This window comes from Lactuca saligna, chromosome 3 (assembly GCF_052625555.1).
Source record: "Lactuca saligna cultivar CGN05327 chromosome 3, ASM5262555v1, whole genome shotgun sequence".
Classification (NCBI taxonomy): domain Eukaryota; kingdom Viridiplantae; phylum Streptophyta; class Magnoliopsida; order Asterales; family Asteraceae; genus Lactuca; species Lactuca saligna.
Window position 1 is genome coordinate 5,894,027 of NC_136419.1, and position 10,545 is coordinate 5,904,571.

The 10,545-nt window shown below is 35.7% G+C and overlaps 1 pseudogene; it reads right to left on the minus strand.

Moving 5' to 3' along the window:
- Positions 1-7,048: 7,048 nt before the first annotated feature.
- LOC145034306 (ethylene-responsive transcription factor ERF024 pseudogene) lies at positions 7,049-8,190 on the minus strand (annotated as a pseudogene).
- Positions 8,191-10,545: the final 2,355 nt, after the last annotated feature.

A 10,545-nucleotide genomic window follows, 5' to 3' on the forward strand; every position in this document is an offset into this window, starting at 1 on the left:
TAGATTTGAAAAAATTGTTGCTATTCGCCAGATATGGCAAGAAACTTCATTTCATTTCATGGTTTATATAGACAAGGATTTAGATATTTATTTGATAATGAAAAGGGTTCTATTTATGCTTATCTTAATAGTGTTTTACATTTTGAAGCATTGCCTTGTAATGGAATATATGAGACTGTGATGGTTGTAGATAACTTAGGAAATGATGTGTTATGTGTTGATTCTTCCAATAGTATGGATAAAGCATGCTTGTGGCATTGTCGTTTTGGACATGTCAACAAGAAACGTAGAGCCCAACTCTAAAAGGATGAAGTGTTGGAGTCATTCGACCTTCGGGATGATGACGTGTGCGAGTCTTGTTTACTTGGAAAGATGAACAAGTCACCCTTTACTGGAACATGTGAAAGGGTGAGGGTCTATTGGATCTCATACACACCGTGTGTATGGTTCTCATATAACTGGTGAGGGTGATACGCATATTAGTGATAGTACACTAATAAATTCGGACAAACCTAACAGCTATAAGGAAGCTATGGCAGGCCCGGATTCTACAAAGTGGAAAGAGGCAATGGACAGCAAGATTCAGTCCATGTATGTTAACCAGGTTAGGAGCTTAGTTGATCATGTACCAGGTCGTAAGACGGTCGGGTGCAAATGGATCTTCAAGAAGAAGACCGACATGGATGGGAATGTGCACACTTATAAGGTGTGATTGGTTGCAAAGGACTTTACTCAAACTCCCGTAGTTGACTATGATGAGACCTTCTCACCAGTTGCGAAGATAAAGTCTACTAGGGTGATGCTGGCCATTGCTGCATTTCATGATTATGAAATATGCAAAATGGATGTCAAAACTGCTTTCCTTAATGGGAAGTTGGTTATGGATGTTTACATGGATCATCCAGAGGGTTTTGTCAATGCGAAACATCCCAATAAGGTGTGTAAGCTTGAAAAGTCCATTTATGGACTTAAGCAAGCGTTAGGGATGAGATTTAGAACCGGAAAACCAGACCAGAACCGGAATCGGACCGAAACCGGAATCGTTAGAACCAAAATATATAGAACCGGTTCCGGTTCAGGGTTTAAAAATTGGCTTTATCCGGGTTCCGGGTAATCCGGGTTTGGGTCCATCGGGTCCAGATAAACCGGAACCGGTTTTTTTGTGAAACGTTTAAAAGATGCATATTTCATTCGTTTCAACCCCGATTGACATACGGTATTTTCCAACATGTAGTTTAGAGTTTGTACATGATTTTAGACTATAAATTTGCCATTTTTAGTTTTATATTCATTGACTTACAGTCCCCCAAAGTCGATATATCAAAGCTAGAAGTTTTTAATTATTCAATTTTTTTTGTATTCGGTGAATGTTTTAAAACATGCATATCTAATTCGTTTGAAGTCGGATTGATATGTGGTTTGTTCCAACTTGTAGTTTACAGTTTATACATGATTTTAGACTATAATTTTGTCATTTTTGGTTTAATATTCAATGATTTACAGTCCTCCAAATTCGAGATATCAAAACTGAAAATTTTCAACTTTTCAGCTATTTGTTTTTGTAGTTTGTATTATATGAAAATGTTAACACATGCATATCACATTCATTTGAACTCGGATTAACATGCGGTTTTTTCCAGAGTTTATTTTAGAGTTTGTACATGATTTTAGACTATAAGTTTGTTAATTTTGGTTTTATATTCAATGATTTACAATCCCCCAAAGTCGGGATATCAATATGAAAATTTTCAAAGTTCAACCCACTAAGTAGTAAGTAATTACCAAAAAATTCCGGTTTTTCCGGGTTTTTCGATTCTAAGCCCACTTTATCCGGTTCCAACCTACCCACTTTGATGTTTCCAGGTTTTCCGGTTCTAGACCCACTTTACCCGGAACCGAACCGGAACCGGTTCCTATATACCGGTCCGGTTTCCGGTTCTACAAAATCCCGTTAACTGGTTCCAGGTTTTCGGGTCCGGGTCCATCCGGTCCGGGTTTGGACCCACTTTCATCCCTAGCAAACATCTCGCTGATGGAATCTTTGTTTCGACGAGAAAGTCAAAGAGTTTGGTTTTCTGTGAAGCGGGGATGAATCATGTGTATATATCAAAGCTAGTGGGAGTATAGTAAGCTTCGTTTTATTGTATATCGATGACATACTACTTATAGGAAACGACATCCCGACACTGCAGAAAGTTAAGTCCTGGCTCGGGAAGTGCTTCACTATGAAGGACCTCGGAGAGACTGCCTATATTTTGGGAATAAAGATAGTGAGAAACAGAAGTAAAATACTAATATGACTTAGTCAGAATACTTACTTGGACAAGGTACTAAAACGTTTTAGTATGGAGAATTCCAAGAAATGCGAGTTAGTAATCCAAAGTAATGCAAAATTGAGTAAGACTCAATGATCGAGTACCGAAGTCGAGATACCAGAGATGAGTCGAGTACTTTACGCTTCCGCAGTTGGATCGATCATGTATGCCATGACTTGTACTCACCCTGATGTGGCATTCGCTTTGAGCATGATCAACAGATATCAAGGGATCCCTCACAAAGCACATTGGACCGCAATCAATAATATTATTAAGTACCTTCGGAGGACCAAGGAATGGTTTCTAGTCCTCGGTGGGAGTAATGACTTAAAGGTGCGAGAGTACAGTGATGCCAATTTTTAGACTGATAAAGACAACTACCGTTCGCAGTCAGGTTGGGTCTTTACCCTTAATGGAGGACCAGTGACATGGAAAATGTAACATCCGGATTTTTACCAGGTATAATGAAAGTTTAATTATGTTATTTTGTAAGAGGGACTCGACGAGTCGGGGCTCAGACTCGCCGAGTAGAGACGCGGGATTGAGCGAAGGTGCGCGCTTGGACTCGGCGAGTCCAAGGTATGGACTCGGCGAGTCTGCGCTGTGTAGTGAAACCCTAAATCTCCGGGTTTGTGGCCTATTTAAAGGGCCTTATGGCCGTCATTTGCGCTCATCCAACCCCCAGAGTGTGTCCCTAGAGTTCTTGAGCGTTTGGTGAAGGATTGAGAGCAAATCTTGACCTTGTGAGTGTTGTTTAGCAAGAAGAAGGAGGCTCTAGGCAAGAGGAAGCAAAGGAGGTTGCTATTTCGTGGATTTGGAGCTTGGATCATCACTCTAGAGGTATTATTTTCGGACCATTTCCTGTTTGATGAACTTGATGCAAGTTAGGGCTTAATATGATCATTTTTGGGGTGATTTGGTGCCCTTTTCATTCCCTCTTTGAGTTGAGACCATGGATCTGGATCCATAGAGGTCCAGAGGGCCTCACTCATCAAGCTTTATGGGTGAAAATGGAGTCCTTGGCCTTGTGTTGAAGTAATAGAGTCAAAATCATCATTTGTGATCACGTAGAGGATATTTATGCATCAAGATTGTGACTTTACGTGCTAAATAAGCATGGGGGAACTGGATCTATGGATTAGTGGACTGGATCTAGCCTTTTGAGCAAGATTGAGTCAGTGCATGGCACGGACTCGCCGAGTCCGAAGAACAGACTCGGCGAGTAGCTTGAATGTTGCACGACCACTCAGCGAGTGGCCTCGCCGAGTTGGGATGAGTGAACTCAGTGGGTCAAGGGGGGAGTTAGGATGGACAGGTGGACCGAGTCAAACCGGACTCGCCGAGTCGTTCTTGAGACTCGGCGAGTTGAGTCGTGGTGGCCCCACAACTCGTGCCAGGTGGAGCTCGTCGAGTTGGGAAGGGACGCTCGACGTGTCAAGAGAGGGTTTCAGGGAAATTGGTGATTGCGCTCAGACTCGTCGAGTCGCCATAGTGCACTCGCCGAGTCCGGTCAGAGTTGACCGTTGACCAGCGTTGACCTAGATTGTCCTGTTATGGTATGGTCAACCCTAGTTGAGAAAGTGTTAATTAGAGATATATTGTGCTATAGGGGGACTTCAGCTCGGCGGATCGAGTGTTTAGTGATTTCAGGGTTACGGTTTACGAGACACACGAGGTGAGTCTTCTCACTATACTTTACCTTGAGTTGGTAACTAGAGTTATGTGTTAGAGTATTTGTATGCCATGTATGTTATGTGTTGTACTGCATTACTTTTATGTGTTTGATGCTGTGCATGTTTACAGAGCTAGAACCGGAAGGTTCACAGAGTTAGAACCTGAGGGTTCACAGAGTTTGGGTGCACGGACCCACAGAGTTATAGCCTTGAGTGGCTAATATGTGTTATATGTAGTATTTTGGGAACTCACTAAGCCTTGTGCTTACAGTGTTGATGTTATTTGTTTCAGGTACTAGTGACGACCGTGGGAAGGCGCCGACTTGATCCGTACACACACGTTTGGAGCTTGACATTTTGATCTTGGGATTTTGTAATATAATGTTGAACAATTAAAAAGGGGTTGTTTCTATGAATATTGATGGAATTATGCTTTTATAAAAATCGAAAATTTTGTTTGAAAAATTCAGTGTTACAGAAAAGTTCCAAACAAGAGACTGTAGCTGATTGAATGTGCGAATCAGAGTATATCGTAGCGAGCGAAGCTTCTAAGGAGGCAATATGGCTGAAGAATTTCATTGGAGACCTTGGAGTTGTGCCAGTCATATAGGAGCCTATGGAAATTTTCCGTGATAACGAATGAGCGGTAGCCTTAACGAAGGAACCAAGGGATCATGGTAGGTCTTAGTATATCGTCAAAAAAAAATATCATTTTATTCGACATCGGACAGAAAAATGAGTCCTCATAGTGAAGAGGGTATCGTCGGAGGATAACCCAACAGATCTGCTTACGAAGGGACTGAGTAGGGTTAAGCACTTACAGCATGCTAGGAGAATTGGGCTAAAGGATGATATTAGTTTAGATTAGATAGATTAGAAACGTGTAATAGATAAATGTAATCGACATTTGATGATTAAATAAATGAGTATTATTTATGAGTAAAATTATTGTCTTATGTTAATTATATACCTATTGTTTCATTTTGTATGTTTTAACTTCTTAAATAATAAGATTATTCGAATGATCCACAGTTGTGAATGGTTCAACATTTGTTTGTGTGTTTTAAACAAATAAAAAGTCAAGAACGTACGGTATATAATGACCAGTTATGTGTTTGAAAAACATTTGCTTATCCTAGCAAAGTTATTAAGTTAATTTTAAATTGGATAACGAGACATGACACCATAATTGACCCATAAAAAGTGTACTCATTGTTTTGCTAAAGTTGAAATAAAGTTATTTTTGTTTTTTGACGAATTCTTAATTAGTTAATTAAGGTTGTCCTCTCTCTCTCTCTCTCTCTCTCTCTCTCTCTCTCTCTCTATATATATATATATATATATATATATATATATATATATATATATATATATATATATATATATATATATATATATATATTACTTTGTTGCTAATATTCTCATTTAATGGTGAATATAAAAAATGAAAAAAGAATTTCCGTATATATAAATGTTATTTTCACAGTTTTATTAAATGGGAAGCAATACGACCTTTTTTCTTGGTTGGTCCATAGTGGGTAAGTGAAAGGGTAAAAAGGAACGAACCGAGGCATATCAGATGATTACAATTGATCCCATAATCTATCACGAAAAAAAATTTGACATTTAACTTTTAATAGCATAATTCATGTTGTGTGACCACCATACGACATCATATATCGTTCAAAAAAAAATTTCTTTCAAATTCCAACAAATTATTCCTTTTTGTTTTATCAAGAAGTATTGACTTTGAAGGATAACGAATTATCATTTAATACTATATATATTTTCAGTTATTTTCTTTAGATGTTTGACTATTAAAGTCATCTATCTATTTAAAATCTCCCATTTTAACAAGGTATTGCATGTTAATGTCTTCTCCTCTTTTTATTTTTTATTTTATTTATTTATTTATTTATTTTTTTACACAATACCAATATTTTTTTTGTTTTATATTTTTCATTAAAAGATTGACCACTCCCACCTCCACCTCCACCACCACCATCTACCATTATCAACTTCTAACAAAAAAAAAAGCATCTTACATGACCATTATTGGTCACCACAACCTTCCATCTCCACCATTTGACACCACAATCACAATATAACTATTCTAAAATCAGCTTTAACCTATGGCAAAATCATGTAAACCTTTGAGCAATTCAAGCTCACATTAAAACTTAAAATCAACTTCAATTTTGAACAGATTATTATTGGTGGCACATGATTCAAGAAAAAAGGGGCGATAACTGAATGTGGTGGTAGGATGATTTTTGCAAAGTAGAGGAGATGAAGAAGAGTTGGGAAACCTATGAGCCTTATCAAAAGGGAAATAACTGAAAAATTAATGATGGTCGAAAAAAATAAAAATATTAAATGTGGACAAAAATTAGTTTGATGGTAAATTGTGTTTACGAATGTAAGTTTAATAGTATTTCTTGACCAACAAATATAAATCTAATGTTGTTTTTCTAACATGTAATTAAACAGGCTAGATTTGTAACAATTGATCAAAATGATATTTCTAGAGAAAGAAATATAAGTTTAAAGTAAGTTCTATATAAAATATGACTAAATATATACGATACTAATAACTAATTACCCAACTAGGTCATTTTTTTTTTTTGGTGTTTTATTGTTTATTTATTTGAAATGGCAAATCTAACATACCCATAAACAACTCAAACTCGTAAACTACTCAAAGATTTTGACAGAAAACACCATGTACATGATACCCATGATTAGACACCTTTTGGTATTTTTCTACAAATAACTAAATTCACCGGATGATTAGAAACCTTTTGGTATATTTCTACAAATAACTAAATTGACCGGAGTAATTTGGTCGTCTTCAATCATTGTCTCCTTAAATGATCACAAGAAATATAGGTACTTTGATCAACTGATTGCCTACAAGTCTACAACCCTCTATTCAGAAACCAAAAACATTCCCATGTTGTTTAGAGCTCTGAATTTTCTTTCTATCTGGTGATCGTCAACTAATTAAAGCCCGGAGAAGCACTCATATTTCTCTCCTTTCGGCTTAATTATAGTAGGAACTGGGTAAATTGTTTAACAAGAGATCGGCATTGTATTGAAAACCAGAACTCCGAAAACACCATACATATAACATCTTTGATTTCAATCATGATAAATTTCAATAAAAACAAAATTCTCATGCTTTATATATGATCTTGATCGTGCATGCATAGTTGCATACTACTTGTTCGCACGTCTTCCATCTTGATCTTGCATCCCTCTTCATTTCGATTTTTTTTCCCATAATCACTTCAACTCCATCATTCTGCTTCATTCTTCAATTTTTATTATGTTTGTAGAACACACTGAGAAAAGCCTAGTAGCTCCATAAATTATCACAATCAGATGAATCCCCCGGAGACAAATCATCAGTACTGTGCTGCCGTGGCGGACTCATCAGCATTCCTTCAGCCATATCCACCAACAAATTCGGCATACCAAAAAGGGCTTCTTCATCCATAAAGTCATCCGCAGCCGGCAACTCGGTATCTCCGCCAGCAGGTGATACCAACATAACACTACTCTGATCAGTACAAGGCTTCATCATCTCTGCTGCAGCTGCTGCCGCACTCCTTATCAAAGCAGGCTCCGGCAAACCTGGAACTGGGTATTTCCCAACAAAATCGGGGAAATTCAACACCGCATCACTGCCTTTAAGTGATAAAGCAGCCACATCATACGCAGCCGCAGCCATCTCCGGCGTTGAGTATGTCCCAAGCCAAATACGTTTGGCTTTTCGGGGCTCTCGTATCTCCGACACCCACTTCCCACTACGAGTCCGTATCCCACGATAAATTGGATGTTTCCCGGTTGCCGCTGGACTAGGGAGGCTTGGAGAGCCAGCAGCAGCAGAAGAAGAAGAAGAAGATGAAGAGGTGATCATTACAGTGGGTTTAGTAGGTAACTGAAGAGGAAGAGGGTTTTTGGGTTGAGCTTCTTGACACGCGTTGAAAGGGGGCGGAGGAGGTCGAGGGGGTAGGGGAGGGTCAGCCATCGATATGTACATACACTGAGCTATATGTATAAGTACAGAATACGGTGTTGCGAATTGACGAGATTTCTTTGTGTTTGATCTAACTGTGTTGGTGGTAAAGATTTATATGAGTGTTTATGTGTATGAACTGATGAACACAAACCGTGGGGAATTCGTGGGCAACGAGGTGTCTAATGAGAAACGTGTCTAGGGTTTTTTGTGTCTGAAGCTTAAAGGGGCTACTGATTGGGATATATCATAGTTTAGCAGTATAATAGCTGGAGCCTTTATTTCATTATTTTATTTATAACAAAAAATAAAGTATTATTATTTTTTTATTATAATTATTATAATTATTTTATTTGCTCTAAACCACTGTTCCTTTTAGTCGATTTTTGTATACATCTTTTATAAGTTGGCGTCAAATTTGTATTATTAATATCATCTTTAATTCGAAATATTATTTATTATGCTTTTGTTTTCTTCTTACATATTCCTATCACAAGATAGAATCTAGATATATTTGAGCAAAATGTTTGTTTATATAAACGATTGTACACATTTTGTTCATTTTATACATCAAAGTTTGAGATTTAATTATCAAACAGTAGATAAGGTTATAACTTAATGAATTATCATTTTTAAGGTATATATTTTATTATTTTATTTTGTATACCACCTACCATTAAACTTATAAAATTGTTCAAACCTTATTGCAAGTTAATGATTTTAATTTCACGATTTAAAATTATTATTTTTTTTGTATATGGTTTAACATCAAATAATATATCGGCCATTTTCTCCCACCACCATCATCCACCTCTCACCGCTACAATCACCGGCTCCCATGTTCACCAACACCGCTACGTACCAAGTAAACAATATGAAATTGGTTTCAGTCTACCGCAAAATCGATTCAAACACATATTCATATTTAAAAAAATCGATTCATTAAACCTTGGATGATTCATCAAACCTCATAATTCAAACTTAGATGTCAACAATAAAGTTGCATCCTTGAATAGATGTAGTTATTGATGATAGAAGAAAGAGGTGAGAGAGGGATGTGAGGGTTGCAAAGTAACATGAGAGGTAGAAAAACAAGGAAAGGTGAAGCGGCAGCACGGCGATGTTGTCGATAATAAACAGTGCATGTGTTTTTTTTACTGAAGAAAAAAAAACTTTGCACTTTGCAATGTTTTAAAACTTGAGCAAGTAAAATTGTGGTTTTCTTTTTTTCTTTAAAATTATGTTGGCCAGAGAAATGATCCTAAAATTGATAATGGCACGAAAAGATGAAAATGCGTTAGGTTAAGGACAAATTGTGTATGAACACTAAATTTGAGCTCAATGATGTTTATATAATAGTTGGGTACCATTTATTTATTAATAAAAATGCATAAAAAGTAATAACGCATTGCTGTACAAAATAAATTTACGTGGAACTTAGTAACAACTTATAGCTCACGTCATGACAATGGTTAAATATTTGTATTTATAAAAATATTTCACTCTTCGTCGATTCATATAAACAAAATTTTATGTTTTATATTTTATGGAGCTGATATAAGTTATATAACTGATAGTTTTCCTCTAGTAATACTTTATAGTTAAAATGTTACATAATTGGCCTAAATTAAAAGTTTGCATAGATTTTCTAAAACACTTTGTAGGAAATGTTTTGAAAGACACATATATATCATAAGAATACGTTTTTTTTGTATAAATGATAATTATTGTGTCTTGTTGTAATTATCCTTGCCATATCACGGGTGTTGTTTTTTTTTTCCTTAAAATCGATGGATCAAGTAGTGGATTTAGACGTAGATTAGATTATGGTTTAAATAATAATAATAATAATAATAATAATAATAATAATAATAATAATAATAATAATAATAATAATAATAATAATATTATTATTATTATTATTATTATTATTATTATTATTATTATTATTATTATTATTATTATTATTATTATTATTCCTTAATACGTTTAAATTAACTAAGCAAGCATATAATGATGAAAAATGTTTTCACTTCTTTATTAATTGGAAAGTTGTTGTATATTTTGTTCTGAAAATAAGTCTTCCAAAAAATTGAAAAAAATATTAATACGAAAAAAAACATGTGGTCAAAGCATATTATTTGGTCAACAATTGTTAGTTTGTCATAAAAAGAAATAGTGATACGAAAATCAAATCTTAATACTTTATTCAAAATACTAGCATCAAAATAAATGTTCGATCACCTTATATGAACGTCCTCGATAAGATTAATTAATTTAATAAAGCGCTTCTATAATTATTCTTTTCACAATCATCATCAGTTCACCACCATCGTTTTGCCAATGTGGCTGTGCGCCCTCATGCATTCATCTCCTTCTACAACTTCCCATTAACGAGGACATTGCGACCTTAGTGACACGAGGATAATGTTATGGGTTTAAGAAATAAATTGCTATCTTGTATCTAATATTGAATGCAGAATCATCAAAACTATGTCGTTTTATTTAAGATCCTATCAAATAAAATGTTTTTTTG